The following is a 22,388-nucleotide window of genomic DNA, read 5'->3' as shown; positions in this document are numbered from 1 at the left end:
GTAGGAATGCAACCTGTCTCCTCTGAGTCCTCCTTAAAAGGCTTCCCATGATTGGATTTAGTATCACTAATTGCAGAAGAGACTCCCCTTTGGCTGATTACAAATGGAATCAGCTGTGGATGTAGCTGACGTGATCATGACCTAATCCTATGAAATGTCCTCATTGCAACAGACAGGCCAGCGCTTGCCCAATCAGATGAACAGGTACCACAACTTGGCCAAGTTGACACCTGTCCCTAACCATGACAGAGCCATTGATTTCTTCATTCATGGCTCTGGTCTAATGGAGGGGGTCTCCAGGATTCAGCTTCCTTGGTCCATAGTGGTCCCAGAGATGCAGGTTATCTGGGATGCCTGAGGTAGTTTCCTTTAATCTCTTTTTTTAAAAAAATTTTTATTGATTTTAAATTAAAAAATATGACAACAAAGAAACACAAATATTCTTAATATATAATCATTCTGTTCTACATATATAATCAGTAATTCACAATATTGTCACATAGTTGCATGTTCATCATCATGATCATTTCTTAGAACATTTGCATCAATTCAGAAAAAGAAATAAAAGATAACGTAAAAAGAAATAAAATGAAAACAGAAAAAAAAATTATGCATAGCATACCCCTTACCCCTCCCCTCCATTGATCACTAGCATTTCTTTTTTTTTTTAATTTTATTACTTAAAAAAAAAAAATTACAAGAAGCACAAACATTCCCAATACATACACTCAGCAATTCACGATATCATCACATAGTTGCATATTCATCATCATGATCATTTCCCACACGTTTGCATCAATTCAGAAAAAGACATAAAAAGACAACAGAAAAATAAAACAAAAACAGGAAAAAAAAAATTCACATACCATACCCCTTACCCCTTGCTTTCATTGATCACTAGCATTTCAAACGAAATTTATTTTAACATTTGTTCCCCCTATTACTTATTTTTATTCCATATATTCTACTCATCTGTTGACACGGTAGATAAAAGGAGCATCATACACGAGGTTTTCACAATTGTGAAAGCTATATCATTATGCAATCATCATCAAGAAACATGGCTACTGGAACACAGCTCTACATTTTCAGGCAGTTCCCTCCAGCCTCTCCATTACATGTTGGATAACAAGGTGATATCTACTTGATGCATAAGAATAACCTCCAGGATAACCTCTCGACTCTGTTTGGAATCTCTCAGCCATTGACACTTTGTCTCATTTCTCTCTTCTCCCTTTTGGTGGAGAAGGTTTTCTCAATCCCTTGATGCTAAGTCTCAGCTCATTCTAGGGTTTTTCTCAACCCCTTGATGCTGAGTCTCCGCTCATTGCAGGATCTCTGTCCCACGTTGCCAGGAAGGTCCACACCCCTGGGAGTCATGTCCCACGTAAAGAGGGGTAGGGTGGTGAGACTGCTCATTGTGTTGGCTGGAGAGAGGGGCCACGTCTGAGCAACAAAAGAGGCTCTCTTGGGGGTGACTCTTAGGCCTAAATTTTAAGTAGACTTGACCTATCCTTTGCGAGGTTAAGTTTCATATGAACAACCCCCAAGACTGGGGGCTCTGCCTATAGCTTTGGTTGTCCACACTGTTTGTGAGAATATCAAGAGTTCAACTTGGGGAAGTTGAATTTCTCCCCATTCCCACCACTCCCCGAAGAGGGCTTTGCAGATACTTTTCCACTCACTGATCGAATCACTCTGGGATTCATCAGGGCATCACTCTGGACAAACCAACAAAATCTCATGTCCTACCTGAGATTCCAAGTACTTATGGCGTTCAATCAAACGATCTACATAAGTTATATTAGGAAATGCACTAGTCAAAATATTAATTTTGTAACAGATAAACATTTTTTGCTTTAAACTAAATCTATTTTAACATTTGTTCCCCCTATTATTTATTTTTATTCCATATGCTCCTCTCATCTGTTGACCAGGTAGATAAAAGGAGCATCAGACACAAGGTTTTCACAATCACACAGTCACATTGTTTGAAAGCTATATCATTATACAATCATCATCAAGAAACATGGCTACTGGAACACAGCTCTGCATTTTCAGGCAGTTCCCTCCAGCCTCTCTACATTTTGGATAACAAGGTGATAGCTACTTAATGCATGAGAATAACCTCCAGGATAACCTCTCGACTCTGTTTGGAATCTCTCAACCATTGAAACTTTATCTCATTTCACTCTTCCCCTTTTTGGTCAAGAAGTTTTTCTCAATCCCTTGATGCTGGGTCTCAGCTCATTCTGGGATTTCTGTCCCACGCTGCCAGGAAGATCCACACCCCTGGTAGTCATGTCCCACATAGACAGAGGGAGGGTGGTGAGTCTGCTTGCTGTATTGGCTGGAGAGAGAGGCCAGATCTGAGCAACAAAAGAGGTTCTCTTGGGGGTGACTCTTAGGCTTAATTTTAAGTAGGCTTGACCTATCCCCTGTGGGGTTAAGTTTCATATGAACAAACCCCAAACTGAGGGCTCAGCCTATAGCTTTGGTTGTCCACACTGCTTGTGAGAATATCAAGAATTCAACTTGGGGAAGTTGAGTTTTCCCCTGTTCTCATCATTCCCTGAAGGGGACTTTACAAATACTTTTCCACCCACTGATCACATCACTCTGGGATTCATCAGGGCATCACCTGGACAAATCAACAAAATCTCATGTCCTATATGAAGTTCCATGTACTTAAGGTGTTCGATCAACTATCTACATAAGTTATACTAGAAGATGCACTAGTCAAAGTACAGATTTGTACCAAATAAACATTTTTTGCTTTAGTCTGACACATTAGTTGAAATTTTAAAATAGTAAGTACCATCTATTTTCAGCACACTGCAGTAATGACATTCTTTTGTTCTTCCTCATGCAAAAACATTTTTTAAATTTAGTCACTATCATTATACACTCTAGGCATTCCTAGATTGCACCATCTCAATCTTTATCGTCTATCTTTCTTTGTGATTTCATTTATACCCCAGCCCTCCTCCCTCTATCATTCTCATATGCAGCTTCATTCAGTGTTTTAACATAACTGTATTACAGTTAGGTAATATTGTGCTGTCCATTTCTGAGTTTTTATGTTCAGTCCTGTTGCACAATCTGTATCTCTTCAGCTCCAATTACCCAATATCTTACCCTATTTCTTTCTCCTGATGGTCTGTGTTACCAAGGAAATATTCCAAGTTTATTCACTAATGTCAGTTCATATCAGTGAGACCATATAGTATTTGTCCTTTTGTTTCTGGCTAATCACACTCAGCATAATGTCCTTAAGGTCCATTCATGTTGTTACATACTTCTTAACTTTATTCTGTCTTACAGCTGCATAATATTCCATCTTATGTAAATGTCACAAATTGTTTAGCCAACTGTCTGTTGATGGACATTTTGGCTGTTTCCATCTCTTGATTATTGTTAATAATGCTGCTATAAACATTGGTGTGTAAATGTCCATTTGTGTCCTTGGCCTCATGTCCTTTGAGTAGAGACAGCGTATAGATGGGTCCTATTTTTTAATCCATTCTGCCAGACTATGTCTTTTGATTGGAGAATTTAATCCATTAACATTTAGTATTATTACTGCATGGGTAGTACTTTGTTCTACTATTTTGCCTTCTGGATTTTATGTCATATCTAATTTTCCTTCTTTTTACCTTTACTCATAGTCTTCCTTTCTACACTCTTCTCCACACCTCTCTCTTCTGCCTTCATATCTGTCTCTAGTGTTCCCTTTAGTATTTCTTGTAGAGCTGATCTCTTGGTCACAAATTCTCTCAATGAATTTTTGTCTGAAAATGTTTTAATTTCTCCCTCATTTTTGAAGGACAGTTTTTCTGGATATAGAATTCTTGGTTGGCAGTTTTTCTCTTTTATTAATTTAAATATATTATCCCACTGTCTTCTCACCTCCATCGTTTCTGCTGAGAGATCTGCACGTAGTCTTATTGGGCTTCCCTTGTATGTGATGGATTGCTTTTCTCTTGTTGCTTTCAAGATCCTCTCTTTTTCTTTGACCTCTGACATTCTGATTATTAAATGTCTTGGAGTATTTCTATTTGGATCTATTCTCTTTGGGGTACGCAGCACTTCTTGGATCTGTAATTTTAAGTCTTTCATAAGAGTTGGGAAATTTTCAGTGCTAATTTCCTCCACTAGTTTTTCTCCTTCTTTTTCCTTCTCTTCTCCTTCTGGGACACCCACAACACATATATTCATGTGTTTCATATTGTCTTTCAATTCCCTGAGTTCCTGCTCATATTTTTCCATTTTTTTCCCTATAGTTTCTGTTTCTTGTCAGATTTCAGATGTTCCGTCCTCCAGTTCAGAAATCCTACGTTCTGTCTCTCGAAATCTACCATGGTAGGTTTGCATTGTTTTTTTCATCTCTTCTACTGTGTCTTTCATTCCCATAAGTTCTGTGATTTGTTTTTCCAGACTTTCAGTTTCTTCTTTTTGTTCTTTCCTTGCCTTCTTTATATCCTCCCTCAATTCATTGATTTGGTTTTTGATGAGGTTTTCCATGTCTGTTTGTACATTCTGAATTAATTGTTTCAGCTCCTGTATGTCATTTGAATTGTTGGTTTGTTCCTTTGACTGGGCCATATCTTCAATTTTCCTAGTGTGATTTGTTATTTTTTGCTGGCATCTAGGCATTCAATTACCTTAATTAGTTTATTCTGGAGATTGCTTTTACTTCTTTTATCTAGGGTTTTCTTGCTGGATGAATTTGTTGTCTATTTGTTCTTTGACATTCTGTTCAGCTTTATCTGGACCTTTAGCTTAAGTTTTGTTTAACAGAGGAGAATTTTTCAGTTCTTGTTTTCTTGTTTCTTGCCCTGCTTGTGTGGTGCCTTTCCCCCACACACACTTAGGAGGGTCTACTTAGATATTATAGGCCCCAGCCGGATTTTCCCAGACCAAACTGGCTTCCTATCAGTAGGAAAGCATCTCCTGCGTTGGTTTTCCCTGAGGGTGAGACCCAGCAGGTTGAAAGACTTTCCTGTGAAGTCTCTGGACTCTGTTTTTCTTATCCTGCCCATATGTGGTGCTTGTCTGCCTGCAGGTCCCACTAGCATAAGATGATGCAGTACCTTTAACTTTGGCAGACTCTCCCTGCTGGGGGCGTGGTGGAGACAGAGGAGAGGTTGTAGGCTGTTTTTAATGGCTTCAGATTACCAAGCCCTGGTGTATGAATTCCTTGATGGAGGGATTCCACCTGGGTGGGGCTTCACTGCTCCCCTGGGGAAGGCACAAGCTCCAGACAAGCCCTCAAACGAGCTTGTTTCTGCCTATGCCTGGGGCAGTTGCAGCCTGAAAAGTTCTACCGCTGTATCCAGAGGCAGTCAAGCCTTTGTAGAAACACAGCCACAAAACCTCTGTTTCCTTCTTTTTTTTTTTCCCCCTTTTTCTGTCAGTCCTGCCCCCTTGGCGCTGGGGCAAAAATGAGCAACCTCTGCTTTGATCAGGTTCACCTAAGCTGGGGGCCTATTTTTAGTAGTCAGAATTTGTTAATTAGTTCCACAATTGACGTTTGATTGTGCCCAGTCCCTACTGCTGGTAAAATCCTTTCCTTTCCCCTCTGGGAAGCGGCCTGCTGGGAAGGGGCGCTGGCCGCCTCAGCTTTGGCAACTCACGGTTCTGGGGGGTGCTTGCAGTAGGTCCAGGTGGTCCAGACTGGGGTAAGCTGTGTGTCTGGTCACTATCATGGCTCCGGGAGCTGTTCTGTACTGTGTCTGGTTATTTAGTAGTTGCTCTGGAGGACGAACTAAAATGCGCACATTGTTAAGCCGCCATCTTGACCCGGAAGTCTCCTTTAATCTCTTTATTCTGAATTAATTAAGTTCGGTTTTAAATTTGGGACTATTTGGAGGTCAGGAGCGACCCAATGGAAAACCGAGGTCATAATGCCTGAGAAAAGATGGCTGTTAATCACAGGTCCAAGAGAGAAGGGTGCCCTGAGGGCTGGGTGGACAGTACTCCATTGGTTCACCCAGCAGGCGGGCAGCTCACAAGCAGAGCGAAAGAAACCTGTGGGCTTGTGTCTTTATTGTGGACTAGGGGTGGAGGTTAGTAAATTTCCCATAGGAGTCAGGAGTTTGTTAGTTTAAAGCAAAGACACTTGAAAAGGCAAAGGGATTTAGGGTCCACGGTTGGTGGGGATGATGAAGTTTATCATTTGGGGCCAGCTGTGAGTTTCGGGTGAGGTGTGTGTGGGATGTGGGTGTTGCCTCAGATGTGGGTTTGGGCTCTGGGGGAAGTTTAGGCCCTGGGGCTGGAAACTACTTATTAACTAGACCAGAGGTCAGTGTTGAGGCAAGTGGCTTAGCCACCATAAGATGAGGCAGCACACAAATTTTGATAGCTGTAACACTCTTAAACCCAAGTGCTTCTCCCGTCCATTTCCTAGTACACACTATACATGCTTAACTCAAACATTAACATCCTGCCTGAGCACCGGCTGTTTAAGACTCTTCCCTCACAGTAATACCCAGCAGCGGGGAGATCCAGGACGTGCATTTGTTCCCCCGCATCCTCCTTTACATTTCCCAAGACTTTTACTCCTGCTCTGCTGTCTGTTTTATTTCCCTTTACTATTTCCAAACCCTAGTTTCCTGTTTTTATTGTTATCCCCAGTTGAAATGATTCATAGTTCATACATATTAAAAAATTGAAGCACTTATGGAAAGGTAGAGCAGCTGAAATACTCAGAGTCTGTATAAGGTGAATCTTGCATGGGGAAACAGTTATATCAACTTAATCAAGTGAGAGTTAATAGGTAACAACAGCTATTAATTCATTAGTGGTCCTCCTGTTTTGCAAGTTTAATAAATTAATTAATGCTCTAAACTTTTATTAGAGTGGCTGTGTGTTTCTTTAGTAAACACTTATTATTGTGTCTTGCTTACACAGTATTATATCAGATAGGTGCATTGGGGGATAATAAAGGAGTAAAATGACCCAGGTCTTGCCTGTTTTGAAAGACTTTTACTATGTACTGGGGAGATAGAACACACACATTAACAGCTAAGGAACCAAAATAAGTGTAAGGTGATGTGATAGAAACTATACTTAAGCGTGTGTTGTGCAGCATATGATAATGGTGTTTGCTGTGTAGCAGGCACTAAGTACTCTGCTTATGTTGTCTCATTTTATCCTTACAACTCTGAAGTAGTTACTCTAGTTAGACTTGTTTGCATGTGATGACTCAGAGGCTTAGAGGTTGAATCATTATAGATGCACATCTTCAAAGTGACAGGGATTAGGATTTGAATCCTAGGTTGGTCTGAGTCTAAAGACAGTAATAGGAAGAAGTGAAGGTGTACATTTGTGCACATGTGTGCATGTGTGTTTTGAGATGTGATGGGTTATCTTCCATTTGCTCCCTTGGATTTCTTCTCCACCTTTCTCCTTGTGCTCTGTGCCCTAGGTAGTAGTAACTTACTTGGATTAAACCTGTGAATACCCTTGCTTTTGGTTTCTAGCCAGATTTGACCATTGGAGGAACTCAGGAAGATTGGGGACAGGTGGAGAAGGATGTTGGGTGTTTTCTCCCCCAACTCCCCTCTGCTGGGTCACTACCCATTGGCTCCATAAAGCTTGCTTGTTCTCATTCTTTCTCTCTGTCTCAGCATTCTAGGTCTCACTCCCACCTTTTTCCCCATCCGGTAGAGTAGGGTAACCATTCCTTACTGTTAGTAGCACTAATCCTGCCTACAACTTTAGAAGTTGTCTCTTGATCAAACTCAGTTTGAATTCTCATACCCAGTTTTAATGTATCATGTGTTTCCTGCTGAGACACTGCTATGGGTAAATCCTCGTAAGGAATTCCTTTATTCTTCCCTTCCTTTCCCCCTTCCTTCCTTTCTCAGTATGTTCAACATCAAGGAGGAGAAACTAAGACATGATCCAGACCCTCAAGGAATTTATAGCATAAGTTAAAATTTGATTGATAATAATGGAAATGAAAGCTAGCAATAGATTTAAGAATTAGAGTGACAAAGGAGAATATCTAGCAGTTGAAATTAGTTGACTGTTCCATGTGAAATACACCTGACAACTCATGAATTAGTCACTTATTCTTTCTGCCTTGTACATTAACTTTGTCCCTTGGCCAGAATTTTGGGAAAAAAACCCATCTTTTCTTTCTTTAGTTTAAATAACAGCAAGGTGGATATAAAGTCTTTTTTTTTTTTTAACTTAAAATGATGAACTTAAATCTTGGTTTTCAGAACCTTTCATATTCACTAAAAAGCTAAGCTGAGCACAAGAGCTATCCCATCAAATCAAATTTCTGACTGTTATTCTAGGATTTAAGTTGCATGTGGTAGTAGGGTAGGTCTATGGGGATTTTTAAAAGCCAGGAAAACTGTAGTGTTTGTTTGCCAGTGTTCAGTTTCTACCCTGTTATAATGGCTTGGCCAATTAGACAAGCGCTAAGGCAAGAAATTAACATCAGAAGATAAAAAAAGAAAAGGAAATATTTCTGGAGTAAACTACTCATTCTCAGCTATAAAATTTAGTCTCTTAATACGGAAAAGGGTTTTCTTTGAACTAGATAGAGCCAAGGGCAGATACTGGCATCCTTGCCAGACATACTTAGGCATAATTAATCACTTAATTAATCAGATACTTGTGTATGACTTGAAAATTAGAGTTGAAGTAAAAACTGAGTATCTTGCAAAAGTCAAGTATAAAAAATACTTATCTGTTTTATAAATTTATATAAACACTTTACCCAATGACTTATATTTCAAACTAAGGAAACTAAACATATTACAAATGCATATCTAGTGTATGAACACATCTTTGGAGTGTTTTGTAGCTATTGCTTGTTTCTGAGTAAGCAGAGATCCAGGTCTGACATCCTGGGAATATTCCAAACTTTCTGTAGTGAATTGACTTATGCTAAAACCCCCTTAGATGTTCCTGGGGTCTCCTGGTTCAGCATATGTGAATGTTGAGCCAGAACATATATATTCCTATCTGAAACAACCTAACTCTGAGCCATAAAACTTTTGGAAAATTACTTCAACTTTTTTGTGTTTCAGAAGAGTTCCAAGCCTTTCTCCATTGCCTGAGGATGTTATAAAGATGGATTTACCAGTGTTTTTAAAGCACTTACAGCTCCCCAGGGAAGGTGTCTTGCAACTTCCAGGCGTAATTACTGGGTATTTTCCAGTGGGAATAAGACAAGCAAAATGCACTCACTTCGAAACCAAATGCTTACTCTTTTCTTCCAGGGATTCCATTTGGTTCCTTCATTGGGGTAATATATCTTGAATGTGAAAGCATTTTAGCTGTAATGGGGAATATATTAATTATTAGGCAATATTCCATCATAGGTTTGGACTCTTTATTATTTTGGTATTTTAACCTAAATACCACAAACACTGTGGTCCAGAATCTTCCTTACCCTAAATTAAAGTGAACAGATGCCTCTCCATCTTGTTCCTGAAGGGCATGAGAGCTCCTCCATCTGGTTATGCTTGCTCAGTGGAACTAGTCTAGTCTGAAGACTTCTCTGTGGAGTTCAGAGAATCTTGGGTGATAATAAAGGTGAAAAAAAGTGAGGAATAACTTTCTAATTGCTTTAATTATTCATAAAAATCATAAACAAGAAGATTTTTTAAAATCTGACATACATAGCAACTAATGATTGTGAAAAAAACATTCTGTTTCATGTAAAATGACTGTGGCTAACAGAGGACACAATTCACTGCTCTTGGAAATTTAAGCTTCATGTTGACATTAGCAGGTTGAAGTGCATGCTGGAAATTTTACATTTTGGAAGTGCTTTATCAATGACCCAGAACATTAACTGTCATAAGGACTTTGAGGTTTGATTTTTTATTGTTGTTGTTTCTTTACTTTTTGTTTGAAATATATCTTTCAGATATTCTAGTGAACATTCACCAGTTTAACCTTGATGGAACTTTGAGTGGTTGGAACTTTGAGTATTTGATGCTAACAATTTCTTTGCATACCAAAGTTAGATGTACTTTACCATTTGATAGTAAATTTGAGCATCTTAGATCTCTCTAGAACAGTGATGGTTGAAATATTCTAGATCTACAAATATTCATATTAAAATATTAAAAAATTAATATTTTTCTGGAGCTGTTACTGTCCAAAACTGTAGCCAGTGAACCACCCATAGCTATTAAGCATGTGAAATATGGCTCACAGAATGAGGAACTGAATTTTAAATTTTGATTGAGTTAAAATAGCCACATGTGGCTAGTGGCTACTGTATTGGACTTTGTGTCTAGTGAATCATTTGGTTACTAAAGCTTAGTCTTAAATTTTATCTTAATACTCTGGCAGACTTAGAGGCAACAACAGAAATGAAACTGCAGCAGAGGTCATTGAATATTTAATTTTAATATATACCATAACTCAATATGTTCCTGTTTTACTGTGAGGAAACCAAGGCACAATGAGAATAAGTAGCAAGACCAAGGTCATATAGCTGGTGACACAGCTAGCGCATCTTCTCCATATCTTTTTTTTTTTTTTTTTTTTTTTTAAAGGAAAGACAGAGAGAAGGAAGGAAGGATAGAAGGAAGGAAGAGAGGAAGAAAGGGAAACATCTTTTTTAAACATTTTCTTGTTTTATTGTATTTTGTTTCTCCGTTTTCGTTACATGGGCTGGGGCCGGGAATCGAACCGAGGTCCTCCGGCATAGCAGGCAAGCACTTTGCCCGCTGAGCCACCGCGGCCCGCCCTTCTCCATATCTTTTGCTCTTTCTGTTTTGTTGCAAGGATCTGATTTAGACTCTAACTGTAGGAATTGACTTTTCCATTTTGACTGACAATACAATTAACAGATTAAAACATAGATTCAATTTAGTAAAAACTTAATATTTAAATGAGGTGGAAGATATCAGTTGCAAAGACATCTTACAATAATTATATGAATTGTACAGGGAAAAGTTTTTTCTTTCTAGTAAATTATTTCGTGATATAACAAATGGTGTCTTGTAAAGAGAAAATTCCTATATGCTGATTTCAAAAGGGATGCGGGACACCATAGACTTTTCCATTTTTCTCTTCTTTCCTGATCTGCCCCAAGACCAAGAGACAGAAAAAGAGGCATTAAAAAGCTAAAAAATGTTTCTTTTGTTTTGTCATATTGTGTATTGATTTTAATTGCTGCTTCTGGTCAGAGAATGACCTTTTAGCTTTGGAAAACTTGGTAGGCTGGAATCTCTGGCCATACCAAGCTGTGCATAAACCTCAACAAACAAACAATCAAGTAGACAAACAGACCCAAGCCTCCTGTAGGTATGTGTTTTGGAAATTGAGATACTACCAAGTACTGATTTTCAGCTCCCACTTTAGATAACTTCTTAGAAATTTCCAAAGATAAGGTGGGCACAGTTACCGTAATGGACAGCCGAGTTGAAGCAGTAATCAGAATTGTCTGACTTCCAGAGGTCTGTGGTGTTTTCTCTTTGATCATGGTGTCTGTAGAAGGGAAGTAGAAATAGATGCACAGTCTACTAAATTCTTACTCAATTGATGTAAGTAGAAGAGTCCTAGGTCAAGTTAACAGAAGTCTCACTTCAACTTGAATTACAAAACAGAGAGTCACAGCCCTCAGTCAGTTCCCAGATTTGCGACAGTTTCCAGACCCTCCCTTTAAATGAAAGGAAGCCAGGTCTCCATGAGAAAGGACCCTGATATACTACCACAAATTTATAATGTTAATCTTTTTTTTTTTATTTTTTTATTTTTTACTTAATTTTATTTGTTATAGTCATTGTATATAATGTTAATCTTTTTCCCAGCCTTTCTCAGAGTGACCCATGGCCTTTTACCACAGTATTCTAGTTTGCTAGCTGCTGGAATGCAATATACCAGAAATGGAATGACTTTTTAAAAGGGGAATTTGATAAGTTGCAAGTTTACTGTTCTGAGGCCTAGAAAATGTCCCATTTAAAGCAAGTCTGTAGAAATGTCCAATCAAATGCATCCAGGGAAAGATATCTTGATTCAAGAAGGCCGATGATGTTCAGGGTTTCTCTTTCAAGTTAGAAGGCACGTGGTGAACACAGGCTTTCTCTCTGATCTGGAAAGGCACATGGGAAACATGGTATCATCTACTAGCTTTCTCTCCTGGCTTCCTGTTTCATGAAGCTCCCCGGGAGGCATTTTCCTTCTTCATCTCCAAAGGTCGCTGGCTGGTGGACTCTCTGCTTCTCGTGGCTATGTCTGCTCTCCTCTCTCTGAATCTCTCACTTTCTCCAAAATGTTTCCTCTTTTATAGGATTCCAGTAAACTAATCAAGACCCACCGAATGGGTGAAGACACGTCTCCACCTAATCCAGTTTAACAACCACTCTTGATTGAGTCATATCACCAGGGAGATGATCTAATTACAATTTCAAACATACAGTACTGAATAGGGATTAGAAGAAATGGCTGCCTTTACAAAATGGGATTAGGATTAAAACAAGGCTTTTCTAGGGTACATACATCCTTTCAAACCAGCACACACAGTGTCTGTGGTTTGGGGAAAAGGGAATAATACAACTTTTCAGAGATTACTGGACACTGGCTCTGAATTGATACTAATTTCAGGAGACTCAGAATGTCACTGTGAATTGCCATATGACCCAGCAATACCATTGCTAGGTATCTACTCAGAGGACTTAAGGGCAAAGACACAAACGGACATTTGCACACCAATGTTTATAGCAGCATTATTTACAATTGCAAGGAGATGGAAACAGCCAAAATTGTCCATCAACAGACAGTTGGCTAAACAAACTGTGACATTTACATAAGATGGAATATTATGCAGCTCTAAGACAGAATAAACTTATGAAGTATGTAACAACATTGATGGACCTTGAGAACATTATGCTGAGTGAGACTAGCCAAAAACTAAAGGACAAATACTGTATGGTCTCACTGATATGAACTGACATTAGTGAATAAACTTGGAATATGTCATTGGTAACAGAGACCATCAGGAGATAGAAATAGGGTAAGATATTGGGTAATTGGAGCTGAAGGGATACAGACTGTGCAACAGGACTGGATACAAAAACTCAGAAATGGACAGCACAATACTACCTAACTGTAATGTAATTATGTTAAAACACTGAATGAAGCTGCATGTGAGAATGATAGAGGGAGGAGGGCTGGGGTATAAATGAAATCAGCAAGAAAGATAGATGTTAAAGATCGAGATGGTATAATATAGGAATGCCTAGATGTGTAATAATAATAGTGAAATGTACAATGTACAAATTTTAAGAATGTTTTGGCATGAGGAAGAACAAAGGAATGTCATTATTGCAGGGTGCTGAAAATAGATGATAATTAATACTTTAAAATGTCACCTTATGTGTGAGACTAAAGCAAAAAATGTTTATTTGTTACAAAATTTAGATTTTGACTAGAGCATTTCCTAATATAACTCATGTAGATAGTTTGATTGAATGTCATAAGTACTTGGAATCTCAGGTAGGACATGAGATTTTGTTGGTTTGTCCAGAGTGATCCCCTGATGAATCCCAGAATGATTTGATCAGTGACTGGAAAAGTATTTGCAAGCCCCCTTCGGGGAATGGTGAGAGTGGGGAGAAATTCAACTTCCCCAAGTTGAATTCTTGATATTCTCACAAGCAGTGTGCACAACCAAAGCTATAGGCTGAGCCCCCAGGCTTGGGGTTTATTCACATGAAACTCAACCCCACAAAGGATAGGTCAAGTCTACTTAAAATTTAGGCCTAAGAGTCACCCCCAGGAGAGCCTGTTTTGTTGCTCAGATGTGGCCCCTCTCTCCAGCCAACACGACGAGCAGTCTCACCACCCTCCCCCTCTCTGCGTGGGACATGACTCCCGGGGCTGTGGACCTTCCTGGCAACATGGGACAGAGATCCTGGAATGAGCTGGGACTCAGCATCAAGGGACTGAGGAAAACCCTGGAATGAGCTGAGAATTAACATCAAGGGATTGAGAGAACCTTCTCGACCAAAAGGGGGAAGAGTAAAATGAGACAAAGTGTCAATGGCTGAGAGGTTATCCTGGAGGTTATTGTTACTCATTAAGTAGATATCACCTTGTTGTTCAAGATGTAGTGGAGAGGCTGGAGGGAATTGCCTGAAAATGTAGAGCTGTGTTCCAGTAGCCATGTTTCTTGATGATGATTGAACAATGATATAGCTTTCACAGTGAGACTCTGTGAATGTGAAAACCTTATGTCTGATGCTCCTTTTAGCTACTACATCAACAGAAGAATAGAACATATGGAATAAAAATAAATAATAGGGGGAACAAATGTTAAAATAAATTCAGTTTGAAATGCTAGTGGTAAATGAAAGCGAGGGTTAAGGGGTATGGTATGTATAGTCTTTTTTTTCTCTATTATCATGTTATTTCTTTTTCTGTTGTCTTTATTTCTTTTTCTAAATCGATGCAGATGTACTAAGAAATGCTGAATATGCAACTATGTGATGATATTAAGAATTACTGATTGTATATGTAGAATGGTATGATATCTAAATGTTTTGTTTGTTAATTTTTTTTAATTAACAAAAAAAAAAAAGTCACTGTGGTCCACCAGACCAGGTAGGGGTTTATGGAGGTCAGGTGGTCAGTGGAATTTTAGCCCAGGGCTATCTCACTGTGGGTCCACTGGGCCTCTGGACCTATTCTGTGGTTATTTCCCCAGTACCAGAAGCATAATTGGAATAAACATGCTCAGGAACTGGCGGAATCCCCACATTGGGACAAACGTAGACTATCTCGTGTGGCCCGCAGCCCCTGGTAGATAGAGACGTTCTTATTGGCTGGGTATTCTGAGGGTTTAGAGTCACCTCCCGGGAGCCAGGGAAACAAGGGACAAATCTTTTCTTTGGAATGTGCAGGGTGTAGACAACCCAAACTTGCTGAGCTAATCCTTTACTGCATGAGGGAATAGTTCTTTTTATTTTAAAAAATGTTTTTCTTTTTAAATAATTTTAGATTTACAGAAAAATTGTAATAATCATCCAGGTCACTCTTGTACACCTTTTATCCGGCTTCCCTTAATGTGAGTAGTTTATATAACTGTAGTACAATGCTCAAAACGCGGGGATGAACATCGGTACAAAACGATGAATGAAATTATAGACTTTATTCAATTCAAATCACATCTGAATTCCCCTAATGGCCTTCCTCTGTCACAGACTCCCACCTTTCATTTAGTTGAAATATCTCCTTTATTGTCTCCAAGCTGGGGCAGTCTTTCCTTATCTTTCATGACCTGACCCTTTTGATGAAAACTGGTCAATTATTTTGTAGAATGCTTCTCAATTCGGTTCGTCTGGTGTTATGAGTAGACTGAAGTTCTCCTTTTGGGAAGAATCTCACAGATTTGATGCAACCTGTCAGGAATAATTATGCTGATATGTCTTGATGTTAACTTTGATCGCTTGGCAAAGGTGGGCTCTGGATCCAGTGTCATTTTACCTCTGCCTGATTATTATTTTAACTCTCCTTCAGTTATTTTATTGGGAGATATTTTGCATACCATAAAATTCATCCATTTTAAGTATATATGCAATGCAGTGGTTTTTGGTATATTCTCAGAATTTGCAGCCATGACTACAACATATTTTTGCAACATTTTCATCACTCTAAAGACAAGTCTGTACCTATTAGCAGTCGCTCCCCATTTCTCCCTCCCTCCAGCCCCTGCAACCACTAAACTACTTTCTGTCTCTATGAATTTGCCTATTATAAATATTCCATATATGTGAACTCATACGCTATATGATCTTTTGTGACTGGCTTCTCTCTTTAACTTTATATTTCCAAGGTTCATCCATTTGTAGCATATATACATGCTTCATTCTTTTATTGGTTGAATAATATTTCAGATATACCACATTTTGTTTATTCATCAGTTGATGGATCTTTGGGTTGTTTTGGTTATTACGAATAATGCTGCTATGAACACTTATACAAAGTTTTTGCATGGACATATGTTTTCATTCCTGTTGCAGACATATCTAGGAGTAGAATTGCTAAGTTATATGGTAGTATAAAATTCTGTGTTTTAGTTTGCTAAAGTTGCCGAAATGCAATATACCAGAAAATGGATGGCTTTTAACAATGAAGATTTATTCACATGCAAGCTTACAGTTCTGAGGCTATGAAAATGTCCAGATAAGACATCAACAGGTGATGCTTTCTCCCTGAAGACAGGCTACTGGTGATGTTGGCCCCCACTGCCCGATGGCCAGGCACCTGGTGACCTCTGCTAATCTCTACTTTCTCTTCTGGGCTTCGTTGCTTTCAGCTTCTGGCTTCAGTAGCTTCCTCACTGTTCCTGAGGTTTTCTCTGTCAGTTATCATGTCCTTCTCTTTCAGCTTCTGTGTGTTTCTCTCCATTTCATACTCTTATTAAGGATTCCATTAAGAGAATTAAGACTAATTGAGGCACGCCCCAATTGAAATAACCTAATCAAAAGGTCCTACCCACAAGACGTCCACACCCACAGGAATTGATTAACTTTAAGAATGAGGTCTTCTCAACGGGACTGGATATAAAAAATCAGAAATGGACAGCACAATACTACCCAATTGTAATGCAATTATGTTAAAACACTGAATGAAACTGCATGTGAGGTATAGGTTTTTTTTTTTTTTTTTTTTTTTTTTCTTTTTCTTTCTATTATTGTTTTAATTCTTATTCTGTTGTCTTTTTATTTCTTTTTCTAAATCGATGCAAATGTACTAAGAAATGATGAATATGCAACTATGTGATGTTATTAAGAATTACTGATTGTACATGTAGATTGGAATGATTTCTAATTGTTTTGTTAATTCTTTTTTTAATTAATAAAAAAAAAAAAAAGAAAGAATGAGGTCTTCTGGGGTCCTGAAAGCTTCACAGCATCATATGTACTCTGTTTTACATTTTTGAAGCAGGGATAGTTTCTTATTGATAAATGTGATTGTTTCTTCATGCTTGTGATTTCTGCCCAGTAGTGAATTAGGGTTACAGGAATTAAAAAATGACAGTGTATCTGATACTGTCTTTTAGTTCTGGGTTAAACTATTTTTTAAAAAATATAATCAAGGGTTTGTTTCCCGGTGCCTGCCCATGCCAAAAATATGTATATATATATATACATACATATATATATGATATATATATATATATAATCAGTACTTGATACTGTTAAATATTTGGCATTTAAAAAATGTATGACAATATTCCTCATGTCTTTCTTTTTTTTATTGATTTAAAAATTTTTTTTAATATCAAAAAACACCAAACAATGCAAACATTCTTAACTTTTGATCATTCCGTTCTACATACATAATCAGTAATTCACAATATCATCACATTGTTGCATATTCATCATCATGCTCATTTTTGGAACATTTGCATGTATTCAGAAAAAGAAATAAAAAGAGAACAGAAAAAAATTCATACATACCATACCCCTTACCCCTCCTTTCATTGATCACTGGCATTTCAATCTAAATTTATTTTAACATTTGTTCCCCCTATTATTTATTTTTATTCCATGTGTTTTACTCATCTGTTGATAAGGTAAATAAAAGGAGCATCAGACACAAGGTTTTCACAATCACACAGTCACATTGTGAAAGCTGTATCATTACACAATCATCTTCAAGAAACATGGCTACTGGAACACAGCTTTACATTTTCAGGCAGTTCCCTCCAGCCTCTCCATTACATCTTGACTAACAAGGTGTCTATTTATGTGTAAGAATAGCCTCCAGAATAACCTCTTGACTCTGTTTGGAATCTCTCAGCCACTGACACTTTATTTTGTCTCATTTCGCTCTTCCCCCTTTTGGTCGAAAAGATTTTCTCAGTACCTTGATACTGAGTCTCAGCTCATTCTAGGGTTTCTGTCCCACGTTGCCAGGGAGGTCCACACCCCTGGGAGTCATGTCCCACATAGAGAGGGGTAGGGCAGTGAGTTTGCTTGTTGTGTTGGCTGGAGAGAGAGGCCACATCTGAGCAACAAAAGAGGTTCTCTGGGGGGTGACTCTTAGGCCTAATTTTAAGTAGGCTTGACCTATCCTTTGTGGGGTTAAGTTTCATATGAACAACCCCCAAGATTGGGGACTCAGCCTGTAGCTTTGGTTGTCCGCACTGCTTGTGAGAATATCAAGAATTCAACTTGGGAAAGTTGAATTTTCCCCCTTTCTCACCATTCCCCGAAGGGGACTTTGCCAATACTTTTTATTCGCTGTTCACATCACTCTGGGATTTATTGGGGCATCACTCTGGGCATGTCTTTCTTCATACTTTTTTTTTTTTAGAGAAAAATATACATGTAGATTGATGTTAATCTAAGTGGAATTCTCAATATAATATGGACAGCAGGAGTCCACGGATTGTTGGTAGAATATCGGTTGAAATGAATCCAAAGCAGGATAATAATAATCCCCGTTAGTTTATGACATTTTCTAGCCCTCATTATGTAGCCCTCTAATCCAAGGGATTAGACTACATGCTTCCCTACTGGTCTGTCTGCAAGAAACAGCAATATTTTAAGACAGTGTGGCTTGTTTTGGTTCAATAAGTAGACATTTCTTGCTGAAATGAAAGAAGTCTGAAACTAGTTTTTAAAAATATACATAGTTTAATTCTGTGAATGTTGCCAGGAATGGTTTTATTAAAATAAGAATATGATATACTTTGACCTGCAAAAATGCTACCCTGAATTGCAGTACAGTTGCTTTTAAAAGAAAAAAATAAATCCTGGGATAGAAATTCCCACACTTGTGATATTTTCTTGATTTTCCTGTTTTAGCCAATATTTCTTGTTGTATCTGCATATCTTCTATGCTCGGTGCTAAGGAGTATGCAAAAGGATGTATGTTGCTTTTGTCTTCAGGGAGTTTATGCAAGTACTAACATAAGGTAGAAATATAGAAACATCCCAAGAATGGCAAAAAAGACTGTAGGAAAGTTCCAAATAGTTTGGAAAGAGTTGAGCAGCCCGGGGTCTTTTATATGTGAAATCTTTTAGACTGATTCTTTACAGTAAAAGCAGACCTTATTACTTTGGACTGCGCTAATGAGGGAATTGTAATGAAATAGTTATGGATTGAGCTTAAAGTTCAGGGAGAATTCTCTAAGATATTAATAGCATAAATGACATAAAGTAAATGTTCCACCTATTTAGGATAAGTTAACAGTTTAAAGTACTTCTTTAAATGAAGCTCTCAGTATAACTTTTTCAAACATTTGAGTTTGTAGAATATTGAGAGAATAGTGCAGTGGTTAAGAGTATAGATTCTAGAATCAGATTCCTTGGATTCAAATATCAGTTCTACCATTAACTCTGTGCATGGCCTAGGCAAGTTACTTAACTTCTCCAAGCCTCAGTTTCTTCTGTAAAATGGAAATAATAATCTTGTCCACCTCTTAGCATTGCTGTAAGGATTGAATGTATTTATATACATAAAATACTTAGATATGATCTTGGTACCTGATAGGTGCTCATTAAGTCGCGTCTCTTATTAATATGTTCCTGGCACTGTTTTAAGCATAGTAGGGAGATGGAAGAATTTCTGGTGTAAAAAATTTTACAGACTAGCAGGTAAAATACATTCATAGGTATGTAATATACATGCAACCTCAGAATAACACAGTACAGATTTTTCTGTCTTGTTTGCAGTTTAAAAACTGGAGTCAATTCAGTAGATTTTTTTTTCCAGAGCAATCTCAATAGACTTTTTTTTTTTTTTAACTTTTTTTATTGTATAGGATAACATATATACAAAATGAAGAAATAAAAAAGCAAGTTTTCCAAGTACTCTTCAACAAGTGGTTACAGGACAGATCTCAGAATTTGTCATGGGCTGCCATACAGTCCTCTCAGATTTTTCCTTCTAGCTGCTCCAGAATATAGGAGGCTAAAGGGCTTAAATACTTTACCATCACAGTTGACTTTTTTTCATTCTTTTTTTTTTGTGAAAAATAGCATATATACAAAAGAGCTATAAATTTCAAAGCACCACACCACGATTAGCTGTAGAACATATTTCAGTGTTTGATATGGGTAACAATTTCACAATTTTAGGATTTTATTTCTAACTGCTCTAAAAATACTGGGGACTAAAAGAAATATCAATTTAATGATTCAGCATTCATATTCCTTTGTTAAGTCCTATCTTCTATGTATAATTCCACCATCATCTTTGCTCTTTCCATACCTCTCATTGAGTTGTTTGAGCTATGGTAATTCTACATTTTGATATCAGAAGGGTCTGTCATTAATATGGAATAAGGAGATGGAACTATCTGATGTTCTGGAGAGGCTGGGCTAGGTTTCAGGACTTATCTGGACCAGGGACCCATCTGGAGGTTATAGGTTTCTGGAAGGTTACTCTAGTGCATGGAACCCTTGTGGAATCTTATATATTGCCCTTGATGTTCTGGAATGGTCTACCTGAAGTAGCAAGGTCTACCTGAAGCTTGCATAAGAGCAACCTGCAGACTCTATTTGAACTCTCTCTGTCACTGATACTTTATTAATTACACTTCTTTTCCCCCTTTTGGTCAGGATGGAATTGTTGATTCCATGGTGCCAGGTCTGGATTCATTCCTGGGAGTCCTCTCCCATGTCGCCAGGGGGGAGGGCAATGATTTCACTTGCAGAGTTGGGCTTAGAGAGACTGAGGCCACATCTGAGCAACAACAGAGGTCCTCTGGAAGTAACTCTTAGGCATGCCTAGAGTTATTCTGAGATTCTCCACTACCTACATAAGCTGCACAAGAATAAGCCTCATGATCGAGGGCGTGGCCTGTTGGTTTGGATATCCCTAAAGTGTGACACACTATCAGGGGATTCTGATGGTAAGGTTTAATAGTTTCATATTCTTTCTCCCCTTCCTTTGTCCCGAAGTCCCAAAGGGGACTTTGCCAATACTTTTTTATTATCTGCTTAATATACTTTAGGATGTTTCCAGGCATTATAATAATCTATACAGGATTAAAGGACCTCTTTTTTATTCTGTGCTTCCTGTGCTTCCGTTGTTCAAATGAGCTGTACAGATAAGTTGAATTAGATTATGCACTATCGAAAATTTCAGTTCCAGATCAAGTAAACCTTTCTTCCATTGGTCTCAACGAGTACATATGGTTCTAAAATATAGACACTGTCTTCCTTATCCCTATGTTCTGAATTACTTTAACCCCGACATGATCAGCTTTGCTCTTATCTCTTAATATCAGGTTATATATATATATATATATAAAACAGCCTCCCAAAATCCAGAAATAATAATCATCACTCCAGACTTAATGTATCAGCTCTTAAAGCTAACAATCTAGGCCCCTGTTTTTTTATAAGCATTTTCTAAAGGTGACCATACCATTGTTGTTTTTTTATTTCTGGCTTATTTTGTGTCACCAATGCCCCACATGTTCATTCACATCATTGCATACCTCACGACTTTGTTCCTTTTGTAGCAGCACAACCTTCGTTTGTAAGTATACACCATCGTTCACCAATCTACTTCTCCGTCAGTGCATCCTTCAGCCACCTGCATTCATTGGGCATCATGCAGAGGACCCAAAGTCCACAGTCCATCAACATTCTGTATTTTAGATAATTTCATTGTTCCCATGAGACAGAAAACCAATAAACACACCCTTGCCAAATAGGAAGTCTAAACCGCCTCTGAACTTTTGTCCTTCACCCCACTATTTACCTCTGCTGTTGCTGTGGTAGTGCTGATGGTTTCCTTTTTAATTTATCTCATAGGATGCAATAGCAGCTTTCCCTTGTACCCTGGACTTAAACACTCTTTATACAAGAATCATATCTTAGAAGTAATTCTTACAAGAACTCACTCATATTTCTGGTGTGAATCAGTGGGACACGTAGGTCTATACAACCCCTTTCAATCTTGTTCATCTTCAATATGGTAATATTACTTTTAGATCCACTAGAGAATCACTTTCACTCCTATCTATTCCCTTACATTGGAATTCAACCTCATTAGCTAACGGTTCATCCATCTCTAGCTTGTATGTATCTCTAAGTCCCCTTCAATAGACTTTTTTTGGTTGTTTGTTTTTTTTCCCCCTTCAACAGACTTACTTTTTTTTTTTCAACATGTGCAGGCACCGGGAAGCAAACCTGGTTTCCGGCATGGCAGGCGAGAACTCTGCCACTGAGCCACCATGGCCCACCCTTCAATAGACTTTTAAAAAATTTATTTTTACTGAGAATCTTCACATACTATACAGTCCATCCAAAGTATACAGTCAGTGGCTCACAATATTATCACATAGTTGTACATTTGGGACCATAATCATTTTTAGAATATTTACATTCCTCCAAAAGAAGAAATAAAATGAAAAGAGAAATTCTCCATACTTTTCATACCCC

The 22,388-nt window shown here is 38.1% G+C and overlaps 1 protein-coding gene across 2 annotated transcripts in view; it reads left to right on the top strand.

The window, feature by feature from the left end:
* CDK14 (cyclin dependent kinase 14) overlaps positions 1–22,388 on the top strand; it is a 653,719-nt gene that overhangs the window by 58,830 nt on the left and 572,501 nt on the right. The window lies entirely within an intron of this gene.

The sequence above is a fragment of the Tamandua tetradactyla genome, chromosome 1 (genome assembly GCF_023851605.1).
Source record: "Tamandua tetradactyla isolate mTamTet1 chromosome 1, mTamTet1.pri, whole genome shotgun sequence".
Classification (NCBI taxonomy): Eukaryota; Metazoa; Chordata; class Mammalia; order Pilosa; family Myrmecophagidae; genus Tamandua; species Tamandua tetradactyla.
This window is presented reverse-complemented; position numbering and strand designations above follow the sequence as displayed.